The 12,445-nt window shown below is 40.1% G+C and overlaps 1 long non-coding RNA gene across 1 annotated transcript in view; it reads right to left on the bottom strand.

The window, feature by feature from the left end:
• The window catches only part of LOC102552186 (uncharacterized), a 116,651-nt gene that overhangs the window by 49,850 nt on the left and 54,356 nt on the right, over nucleotides 1–12,445 (bottom strand). The window lies entirely within an intron of this gene.

Genomic DNA, 12,445 nt, shown 5'->3' with positions numbered 1-12,445 from the left:
TTTCTCATCCTTGCTCAGCATCTGGTAAGTTGAGCAAATTCTCGGCGATTATTACTTCAAACATTTTGTTCCTGATTCCTAAATCTCCTACTGGTAACTTGGTTATGCATATACTTTTGTAATTCTCACACAGTTCTTGCTTTGGTGTGGCTTATTTCACAATAATTGTGTTTTTCTCTCTTTGCTGGTCAGTATTTGAAGTTTCCATGATGATACCCTCAAACCCAGTGAGGTCACCTATCCCTAGTAGGTCCAGAAGCACGTCATCAGAAGGCGTTCGTCACTTCTGCCATGGAAGATTTGATCTTTCACTGTCTTAGGGTTTGTGTTCCTGCACAGAACATCATGACCAAGAAGCAAGCTGGGGAGGAAAGGGTTTATTCAGCTTACACTTCCACATTGCTGCTCATCACAAAAGGAAGTCAGGACTGAAACTCAAACAGGTCAAGAAGCGGGAGCTGATGCAGAGGCCATGGAGAGATGTTACTGTCTTGCTTCCCCTGGCTTGCTCAGCTTGCTTTCTTATAAACATCCTAGACTACCAACCCAGGGATGGCACCACCCACAATGAGCTGGGCCCTCTCACCCTTGATCACTTACTGAGAAAAGTGCCTTACAGCTAGATCTCATGGAGGCATTTCTCCCTAACACTTGGTTAGCACTTACACAGTACATCTTTCTTTGTCCACTTATTTTTAATCCATATGAACTGTAGGGATTTCCAACGGAGGCTCCTTTCTCTGTGATAACTCCAGCTTGTGTCAAGTTGACACCCAAAACCAGCCAGTATAATCACTATCTTTTTTATTCATAGAATTTTGCCTTTCTGTTTACATTGCCCATCTATTTACTCATGATGTTCATCCACAGGGACCCCTGGCATATTATCATTATAGTTAGAATTGTGGAATTTTAGTTTCTTTAAAAAACACAGAAATACTATAAGGATATGTTTTTGTTTTAATCCCAGGTGTAGGATATGAAACAGCTTCAGATTATTTATAGCAGCTATGATTTGCCCCATGCTCTAGCAGTGTTGTGATTTTGCAAGCTGTAGATAGTTTCTATAATTGGATTTTTCAGACTATATAAATACTAGGACCCCGAGAGTTGAGGGGTTGTTGGTTTGAATGTTGCTAGGCTTTGCTTGGTGTTGCTTGTTATTTGTTGTTATTGATGGCAGTTTGTAAAGTAGTAGTACACAAAGAAGAAACAGGAAGAAATTAGATGCACAGAGAGTGAGGTTCAAACTTGCCCCCAAGGAACTCATTACCCCTAATCAGCAGGAAGCAGTCATGACAACATGGCTCCCTTTCTAACCCCTGACTTTAATCAAAGATCTTGTTCCTTTCCTATCCATTTTTCTTCCCTCTTATCTAGAGTTAGGTGGTTAAAAGAGGTGAATAAAAAGGGTAAAAAGGAGTGGAAGGGAAAAAGCCCACTAAGTAGAATATGACAGCTACAATTCATAGTAGTTGAAAATTTCCAGCCCTATAATTTTTAATATCCTGGTACATGTCACAAATCTGGTTTGAATGCTTGTTCTAGTTCTTCAAAGTCCATTGTGGTTTGCTTGGAGAACTTTTGTTGTTTTGGTTCTTTGGTTTTTGTTTGTTGGTTTTGCTACTATTTTATCTCTTTGTAAGGGTTCTGGGTTTCTATGATTTGGTTTGGTCTGGTTTGGTTTTGAAGGTGGAGCTGTTTTTATATTTTGCTGTCAGATGTTTTATTTTTTGGGAGCTAAGCATGATGCATAAGTAGACTTATTGTAAATGGCACTGCAAACAAGGTATGGAAACCATTTTATAGCCCTCTTATTATATCCTGGTGTTTTAAGGAACCTGTATGTGGAGGTTGGAACCTGTATGTGGAGGTTGGAACCTTCGTACATTGTGTCTCTAGCTCATTTCTCCTTTAGTTGAGACATGATGTCAGCACAGTCTGGATGGGATAACTCCATTTCCCTGGACCCATTAGACTGATTTAAATCCAACAGTCTACAATTTCACCAGCAAGGTTCTGTGGTGCAAACGTTAAGATCAGAGTACTTGATATATTTCAAAATGATTGTTCTCCTCCCAGTGCTACCATTCTGAGAGAACCTTTCCCTGACATCTTGCTATGACAGCACCTAGAGGGAAACCTCACTGTGTGGTACTTCTGATAATAGGGACCCCTGGGATAACTAATCTCTCAAGAAATCCTCCATAAGCCTATAACCATTGACCAATTGCAATGCAGACCCTCCCTCCAGTCACTGGCTACTGCAGTGAGTTCCACTCTCTGGTGAGGTCTCCTTCCTAATGCAGTGATTCTCTACACCTGCTCTTCCTCTCTGTTGGGTGGGTGGCAGTTTGCTCTTGACCTCTCTTCTCTGGATCCAAGAAGGATCTCCGCTTTTTCATTTTGATTGGCAGTTTACATATTGTGCAACATCTAAGCTGCTGTCTCCTTGGAAATCCACCCTCATTTTAACATCTGCATGATCTTTAAATCGGGTCCCATTTGGTAATCTTATTTAATCTAGGGATCATATTCAATGTGTTTAGTATTGTGAACTTTTAGCATACTGATCTTTTTCAGATGGTAATTTAAACTGTATCGTGTGACAATAAGAAGTGGTTCTGTGAGCTATCAGCATGAACTTTATTGATCACGACAATTGGGACCGTTATAATTAAATGCAAAGTTCTTATTAATGGGGCATTGATCTTCAGTGTGTGTCAGTCTTGCTTATTAACCAAACTATCTTGATGCATTCTTATTCTGAGTGATGTTAATTAGTAATAGCAATTATTAGGCATGAATTATGGTTATAGTCCTTGGACAATATTCTACAAAAATTTATTTGAATTAAAAAAAAAGAGGCTGAGAAACAGTAGGTATCAAAAGTTTGTATTTTCTTTCAGACAGAGAGTCATGAGTGTGGAAACCATATTTGGCACAAAGCATTTAGAATATTACCTAATTTAAAATAGGTATAGTATATGTATATATGAACACACATACACACACACACACACACACACACACACATGAACTGTTATTTTTGTAAGATACTAACTTTTGAATATCATTTTACTTCAAGAAGACATTGACCCACTTTGAGAAATTAAAACTTTAGAGGTAGTTCCTCCATATTATATTAGTACTTTAATATAAACACATTGCTATTCAATAAAGGATTTAGGTAGAACTTTATTGCTATGAATATACAAGGTATACTACATATAGTCATGACTATATCATTTTATTAGTATATCAATATTTTAATCTCCAACTCACTATCACATCAATTAAGAATAATCTAGAAACACCAAAAACTCAGTAGTCATGTGGTATGGCTGTCACATCTGGGATTCACCTCAGCAGTGGCTGCCTTCACATGACTGTTGGCATTCACATAATATTGTGGGGAGGGAGGGTTTCATCAGGCTCATCCCTCTCTGAGGAAATAAACACAATTAATGATAACACCAAGGATTAGTCTCAGTTTGGACAGGGGTTCTGAGGAAGTGGTATCTTGGAGCAGTGAAACAACTGGAAATTAAATTGTGGGTCCAAGATGACTGCCAATGCTCTGCTGTGAGACAGCTTTCTAGATTGTACTCTCTCTGTGTTCTGCTTGAAGCAACTTTCTCTTGTTATTCTAAAAACTCTGGATAGTTCATCTCTTGCAATTAAAAAGCCTAGTCTATTATTTATACATCACTTCAATCATTACCCTAGGCTCCCTTTTGATTGTCCCATGAATCAGCATTGCATGACCCCAGCCCCTTGATTCTTAGAAAGATACAGCAAGCACAAGCACAGACAATAAGCTAGCTGGGTGGGACCCCACCTTGAAATTACCATTCTCATCATGCCTTGGACAGGAAGGACCTAAACTCCCCCGTCTTAGAATGACCTTGGACTCAGGAATCTGCCTGCCTTTGTAAGTATAAACAACAAACTTAGCTAGGTGGGATCTTGCCCTGTGCTACCACTTCCTAATTCTCTTTATCTTTTTCCTTAGTATCTTTCTGACAAGCTGGCTCTTAGTGCAGCTGCCTCTGTTCCTTTAGACATCTGAAACTCCTTATACAATTCATATAGTGACCTTATATTTTGCATAGTTGGGAAAAATATATATATTTGAACTCAGGTTTTCAGCCTTAAGGGCTGTCCTGAAGATCACAGTGTTATACCATTTTGCTGAGACATTAGAAACACCCTTGCCTCCTAGACTCATGCTGTGTCCATGGAGTCAGGGACTTAGGCAGAGAAGACATTTCTCAAAGGAGGCGCATGAAAATATGTACATTATTGTACAAACAAGCCTTATGCCCACAGCAACCATCAACACTGGTAGACGACCACACCCTGCTGGCTCTCTGTTCCAGGGGCAGGAACCATGTCATTCCATCCCTTCCATGGTCAAGCAGGACTCAGCAGTTACGTAGCCACTAATGCACTGTGATGTAAAAAGCTCTTCATCCATGCTCGTAAATGCAACTACAATTTAGTGCAGTGGGCTACATACAAGGAAATGAAAGTTACATGGTGACAGGAAGATGTTATTTCGTGTTGGATGGAGAGAGGAATTAAGATGAAAACTTTGAGGACAGACTTTGAATAAAGAATGCACTGCATCTACTTTATTGTACAGGAGCAACCATTTGTATAGTGGAAGCCTATCAACTGTCATTGGTTAGCACAGTTACTTCCGATTGGACAATGACACTCGTATGACCAGGATCTTTATACAGAATAAGCACATAACAGGAGACATGAAGAGTTCACGATTGTCAGCTGGCCAGCTGCTGGCTGCTCACACTACTTCAGAATTATGTATTCTGACATCTGCAAACACTCAGGAGTGTGTTGGCCAGACTGAGACAGAGAGGAGTGAGAGAGGAGAGGGGAGAGAGACAGAGAGAGGAGAGAGAGGGGAGAGAGACAGAGAGAAGAGAGAGAGAGACAGAGACAGAGAGGAGAGAGAGAGGAGAGGGGGAGAGAGACAGAGAGAGAGGGGGGGAGAAAGAGAGAGGAAGAGAAGAGACAGAGAGAGAAGAGAGAGGGGAGAGAGAAAAGAGAGAGGGGAAGAAAGAGGGGAGAGAGAAAGGAGAGAGAGGAGGAGAGAGAGGAAAGAGAGGAGAGAGAGGGGACAAAGTTGGGAGAGAGGGAGAGAGAGAGGGAGAGAGAGAGAGAGAGACAGAGACAGAGACAGAGAGAGAAAGAGGAGATGAGAGAGAATTTGTGAAAGAATAAATGAAAGCCATGACCATTCCCCAAGGCCTATTTCTAAGAAGCTTCAAGGTGTCTGTTTTGCGATTATTGGTGCTGTGCTTACTGAACTTCTGACTTGCTCTGTGGCACTCTCTGTGTCACATGAAGGTGGGGAAAGGAAAGAAGTAAAAGACAATAGTGAGGTGTAGAGGGAGAAAGAGAGCAAGAAACTAAGACAGCTGACCTTGAATGTTTACCAGCAAACTCAGTCATACTCCAAGCCTCATTTTTGTAGCTTCTTGCTGCCATCTTGCCCTCAAGAACTACATGGGGTCATTCCCAAGCCAATAACCAGAGAAAGAAGAGTTTAGAGAACTGCGGATAACTCTTCCCATGTAGCACTGGCTCAAGGGCCTTGCCCGTGTTTTTAATCTTTAACTCAAGAGAGAATCAAATAAATATCAGATGCCTGTCACCATTCATTCCACCTATGGGAAAAGTTTTGAGGAGGGCATCATGTGCCATGTAAAATAGTATTTCTCTGCATTGGAAACAACAACCATTTCTCTAGCCTATTATCTCGATTTCTCTATGCTGGGTGTCTGTATTCATGTGGTGCAGATTAATGGTCACATAAAGAACTTGGCTTATATGCTAAGAGATGTAGCAATTTTTCTGTAATTATTTTCATAAAAATAAACAAAACTGAAAAAAAAATCACAATCAAGCACAGTATTCCACCATGTCTAACCTGCCGTGGCCCCTGATCCAGTTCACTTAAATATTTATAGTCTGCCATTTACTCTTTTTTTTTTCATCTTTATTAACTTGAGTATTTCTTATTTACATTTCAATTGTTATTCCCCTTCCTGGTTTCCGGGCCAACATTCCCCTAACCACTCCCCCTCCCCTTTTCTATTGCTGTTCCCCTCCCCATCCTCCCCTCATTACCGCCCTCCCCCCAACAATCACGTTCACTGGAGGTTCAGTCTTGGCAAGACCAAGGGCTTCCACTTCCACCAGTGCCCTTACTAGGCTATTCATTGCTACCTATGAGGTCAGAGTCCAGGGTCAGTCCATGTATAGTCTTTGGGTAGTGGCTTAGTCCCTGGAAGCTCTGATTGGTTGGTGTTGTTGTTCATATGGGGTCTCAAGTCCCTTCAAGCTCTTTCAGTCCTTTCTAAAATTCCTTCAATGGGGGTCCCGTTCTCAGTTCAGTGGTTTAATGATGGCATTTGCCTATGTATTTGCTGTATTCTGGCTGTGTCTCTCAGGAGAGATCTACATCCGGTTCCTGTCAGTCTGCACTTCTTTGCTTCATCCATCTTATCTAGTTTGGTGGCTGTATATGTATGGGCCACATATGGGGCAGGCTCTGAATGGGTGTTCCTTCTGCCTCTGTTCTAAACTTTGCCTCCCTATTCCCTGCCAAGGGCATCTTGTTCCCCTTTTAAAGGAGTGAAGCATCCGCATTTTGGTCATCCTTCTTGAGTTTCATGTGTTCTGTGCATCTAGGGTAATTCGAGCATTTGGACTAATATCCACTTATCGAAGAGTGTATACCATGTGTGTTTTTCTGTGATTGGGTTACCTCACTCAGGATGAAAACAATGACTTTATGAAATTCATAGGCAAATGGATGGAACTGGAAAATGCCATTTACTCTTAATCTACAAAATCACCAGGGAAAGGGATGTTTGTTTCTTTTCCTTTCCAGGACTGTCTTAGGTCTAATCTCCCTCTCCATTTTATACCATGACTACTTTACCTTCACATTCTAGTGAGATTTATGTCCAACTACTCCTACCCTCCCAGATAGCCAACTAATTCCCTATTTTGTGAAGAAAATATCAAAATCCTGATCTGTATTAAAAATTCTGCATTGTCAATGACTGCATAATTTCTCAAACATTCCTAAAATCCTTTTATAATTTCAAGTATCTCCTCAGAGGTTTCCCTTCTCACTTTCAGAAATTGACTAAATCTTTCAACTCATGCTACTCCATAAGCCTGCAATCCTTTTCTCCATTTCCTGACCTGATGAATTACTACTAAGGCCCACTGAATGCTTCACAGTTACTGATTTTTTTCAATGAGACAATTCCTAATTAAATTTTCACTATGAGAGACTGGAATAGAATGCATGCATTCAATTTCACTCAAACTGATTACTGAATGAGATGATGAGGCCAAGGAAAATTATGTGGTCTGGGAAAAAGAACAAACAACATACCAGAAGTTCAATCTTCTAGATTAAGTATAGAGTGTTCATGTGCAAAATGCTGTAGGAACATTTTGATATTTGCTCCCCTTAAAGGGACCTGGCCCTGACAAGCTCTTATTCAATCATTATCAAAGATGTCAAGTGCAAATTTTCCCTTATCAAATGATTGTCCCCTCTTAGACAATCATGTCTTTGCATTTTAGCCCTCTGAGTAGTTGAAGGATTTAATCATAACTTTTAATGATAAGACATAGAGATGTTGATGAGATGAGAACTTCTTAAGATATGCATTTATTTTATCTAAAATATATAGATATATATCACAAAATCTCTAACAGCAAGCCTCATGGTTAAGTTGTTCTGCATTTGTCAGGAGTGGGAACATACCAGGTACCTGTGGATCCATACCAATTCTGAGACTCCACAAGAACTCTTCACATCGGTGAAGCTTGCATACTGACAATGCAGTTATATAAAACTATACCTCTCTTTAACTGCTGGCATGAGTTTTACAATCTACAAGGTAATGACTCAATTGTAGATATAGTCTATAAGTACAGTTTTTCATTATTAGTTCATGGAAAACACAGGTGCCAGGTTCAAAATAAGTTCCAGGGACAGTCTTTTTCTATTGTTTGTATAAGATGTGCTGACTAAACTCTTATGCTCTAGAATCGTTTATGGGTATATACTTAAATATCCAGAGTCTACCCTTGCAAGTTATAGGATCACCTCTCCTAGGATAAACTTGGAACAAGGGCTCAGCTCAAGCAATCTATGAGAAATCAGGCCTTTAGCCAGGACAATGATGATGTGTGGCCTAAGAAAGGCTCTGTGTGAACAGAGTGACCTGACTATGGATGGTTGATATTTCTGAAGGAAGCCTGAGACGAGCAGGTAGACACTAGGTAGGCAAAAAGGAAAAATCACTACTGAGTAAACTTTTAAAATTGATAACATTAAATTACTGTTTCTATTGACTGCATTTTCTCATTTCTAATATTTTTAATTGAGCTAACTGAGTCCTCATGAGATTAAAATTTAAAAGTAATCAGCGTAGCAAGTTTCTGATTTCTACGTAAATGAAACCACACTAAAACAGAGTTTGTCCATTACCCTAAATTGAAAACAATTTAGGTACTTCTTATTCTAAAGAATAATTGAATATAAAGAGTAAAAGTATTTTCTGTAATGAAGCCAAGCTTTCATATTTTTTCTTCCAGCTTAGTTACAAGAAAATCTATTTAAAGCGGTTGTTCACATTTTCCTCTGTAATTTTTTTTATCTTGCAAATGCAAGTGTTATTTTAAAATTAAGCCAACCAACAATTTGGAGTTGTTGGATTTTTACAGTGTTCAAACTTTAAACTCTATATAATGGAAGTTAAATGGAAAGTATACATATTTATGATGCAAACCATGTGAATACTATTTTCAGAAAACACAACATAATTAATAGTCATGTCTGTAAAGGATTAGAATCAGGTTTCTCTAAAGTGATCCCTGTTTTCTACACTTTCTTTCACTTAACATATTAGGTAGAGAATGCTTTTTAAGCTTTACAAAGTTAGGAGAGCAAACCATAATAGAAAGGTGTAACTATCGTTATGTGTGCTTTCTCATAATGCTTTGTGTGTTTCAAACTTCTGGGTAAACAAGCACACATGCATAATTAAAAAAAACTTAAAAAGTTAAGTTTTTGCAACTAGGGAAAAAGCCAGCTATGATGAGAAAAGTAAACAATCTGGCTAGAGAAGGCAGGCAACTCAAGCAGAAATTTCAGGAATGTTCTTAACGTAGGATGACTTGGCCAGAAGAAAGTTTTTTAGTTTTTCAGCTCCTAAGAGAATACATTTCTGAAAAGCTGTGTATCTTCTGACTAAAACTGAGAGGAAACACTTGGACATCTCCTGGTCAGGGTAATGTGACCTAAGACTTCTCTCCAATTCCTGGCATAAGCATTTCAAACTCTGCAGGCTGGCAGCTTGATGGTGACCTATTTCATGGGACCCTCTGCTTTAGTCTTTTTTTAAAGAGATTATATGATTTTTTTAATTTTTAATTTAGTTATTTATTTATCTACATCCTAAATGCTGCCCCCTCTTGGTTCTCCCCTCACAGAGTCCTTTCCCCATCCCCTCTCCTCTTCTCTGAAAGTTGGGGTTCCTCTGGTGTCCCCCAACTCTGACATATCGTTTCTCTGCAGTATTAGGTGCATCTTCTCTCACTGAGGCAGCCGTGCTGGGGAACAAATTCCATAGTCAGGCTACAGCCTTAGGGACAGTCCCTGCTTCAGTTTTTGGGACCCATATGGAGACCAAGCTGCACATCTGCCACAGATGTGCCAGGAGTCCTCAGCCCAGCCCATGTATGCTCTTTGGTTGGTGGCTCAGTCACTGGTATCTCCCATGAGTCCATGTTAGTTGACACTCTTGGTCTTCTTATGTGGTTACAACTCCTTCACTTTTTCACCTAAGTCTACCATAGTGGTCCCCTCCCATCCAGATCCACCTCTTTCTGTCTCTCCTTAGAAAACGAAGAATGAAATAAAGTGATATAATAAAAGTATAATTAAATAAAACAAAAAACTAACACATTGGAACAGAACAAAACTAAGATTAAGGAAAGGAGCCAAAGAAAAGTCGCAAGAAATGGACACAGACACAGAGATCCAACTCTCTGCACACTCATGATCCAATAAAAAATTACTAAATATAAAACTGGAAGTCATAGTACATGCAAAGGACTTGTAGAGTAAAAATTAAAATGAAAAATAAGATTTAGAAAAAAAAGGGGAGGGGAAGGGTGAAGAAAAACCATGAGGAAGCGACATTATAGGAGAAGGAGCCACCAAAGACTGGTTACCTGTTGGCATCTCCTACTGAGCATACACCCTATCCTTAAGGGTGGTTTGTTTCCCCAGTGAGACGTCACTGGATAAAGGGTAAATTTTCATTTACAAGTGGTTACCAATTGGAGCTAGCTTGTGAGTAAGCCATCTATTGGGCCGTGTGTCCACTTCCCCTGTCAGATCTAGGACCACATCTGGTGCAGACCTCTGCAGGCCCTGTGCATGCTCCCTCAGTTTCTATGAGTTCATACATACATAGGTCTTGTTTGAATTTGAGGGCTTCGTTTTCTTGGCGTCCTGCATCCACCTCCGGTTCTTACAGTTTTTACACATCCTCTTCTGCGGGGTTCCCTGAGGTCTAGGGGTGAGGGATTTGATGGAGAGATGCCTATGGATGAGTGTTTCGAGGTCTCTCATCCTCTCCCCAATGCCTGGCTTGGGTCTCTGTATGTGTTCCCAACTACTGAGGAAGGAAGACTCTGTTGATGGCTGAGCAAGGCACTGATCTCTGAGTAGCAGACTGCCATCTCATTGAGAACTTTTCAGTTAATATTATTAAGAACTGTAGCACTTGATTTTCTCTGAAGCCCCTGGACCATACAGGCTTAGATTCTTGTTCACCTAAGCAGTGTTGGGTATGGGTTCCATCTCGTGGAGTGGGCCTGAAGTCAAATCAGATAATGACGGTCACTCTCACAAGTTTTGTGCTACCATTGCTCTAACAGATCTTGCAGACAGGACATGGATGTAGATCAAAGGGATTACAGCTGGGTTGCTGTGTATATTTCTCTTTTGGGGGTGTGCAGACTCTCGTCCTGTACCATGATGCTAAAGGATAATGACAAAATCTCCATCTATGCTCCAGCTCTACGTCTCCATATTCACCCAGGTGTGTGGCTGTTGTCTTTAGCAACAGGGCACTTCGCTGTCGGTTTGTGGAGAGCAACTATAGTTTTTGCCAACAGCCTGGGTGGTTTGGGCATTCCCATGGGATCCTCTTCAGACAACAACTAAAGTAACCCAACCCAAATCCAGCACTACTATTGGAAACTTTATTTGGTGAGAAGAGATGTCCAGACAGAGTTCTGTCTCCAAATAATTTGGTGACTTCATTTAGATTGCCATATATATATATATATACAGACACACATATATATATATCTTATATATAATATATATACATACATATATAATTGTATGCCTATATAACAAGTTACACACTATATGTATATTATATGTATAATATATAATACATATAATACAAATATATATACATACATACACACATTCTACAAAGCTTCTGTTGTATTAGGTTTTGATATTACTCCTCAAATGGCCATTAATTTATTTGTCTCTCCCTGTATTCTCTTCCTCACCCCTGCTTGACTCCCCTCCACACTTGATCTTCCAAGTCAGTGCCAGCCCCCCCATTCACCCTTAACCATCTATTTGACTTCCCTTTCCTAGGGAGATCTATCAGCAACCCCCAGCCCCTTACTATATAGTTATGCTCTGTGATTCTGTGGATTATAAATTGGTTATCTTTGACTTAAGAGCTAATCTACTCACACAACTGAACGTACATAGCACATTTGCCTTTGTGGGTCTGGATTACCTCACTCAGGACTAGGTTTTCTGGCTCCATTTACCTGAAAATTCCATGACTTCATTTTTTAAGATGTGACTGCTTTCTAGTTTTCTCCCTTGACAGCTGAGTAATGAGCACAGTTAGGAGAAAAATGCCTTCTACACTGTTGGAGAACCCTGCTATTAAGGCCACAGTCCCCCATGACTAAATGGCTTTCTGAGCTCTGAACAAAATGGAGGGCTCCCTTTCTCAAAAGGGTTCCCTTCCTTTGCATGGGTTTGCCTTGAGAGTGTCCCTGAACTCAGGGTTCTCTGCAAGGTTGCCTAACTCAGCACACACATCCAACTCTATCTTCCTGCACACATGACAATTAGGCACTGTATTCTAACCAATAAGTCCTTCCCACCTTCTTGACACTTGAACAATTAATCCTTTCTGCCTGTTCCCCTAAAATGCCCTTATTGGCCCTATCTCTGGAACAATAAAGTAGACTTGTCTCACTGCAGCTCTGTCTGTAAGTCCTTCCATTATACTCATAGCTGTCCAAATCCTGATTCTGGCCTCTGCTTACTTTG

The sequence above is a fragment of the Rattus norvegicus genome, chromosome 7 (assembly GCF_036323735.1).
Source record: "Rattus norvegicus strain BN/NHsdMcwi chromosome 7, GRCr8, whole genome shotgun sequence".
NCBI classification, from domain to species: Eukaryota; Metazoa; Chordata; class Mammalia; order Rodentia; family Muridae; genus Rattus; species Rattus norvegicus.
This window is presented reverse-complemented; position numbering and strand designations above follow the sequence as displayed.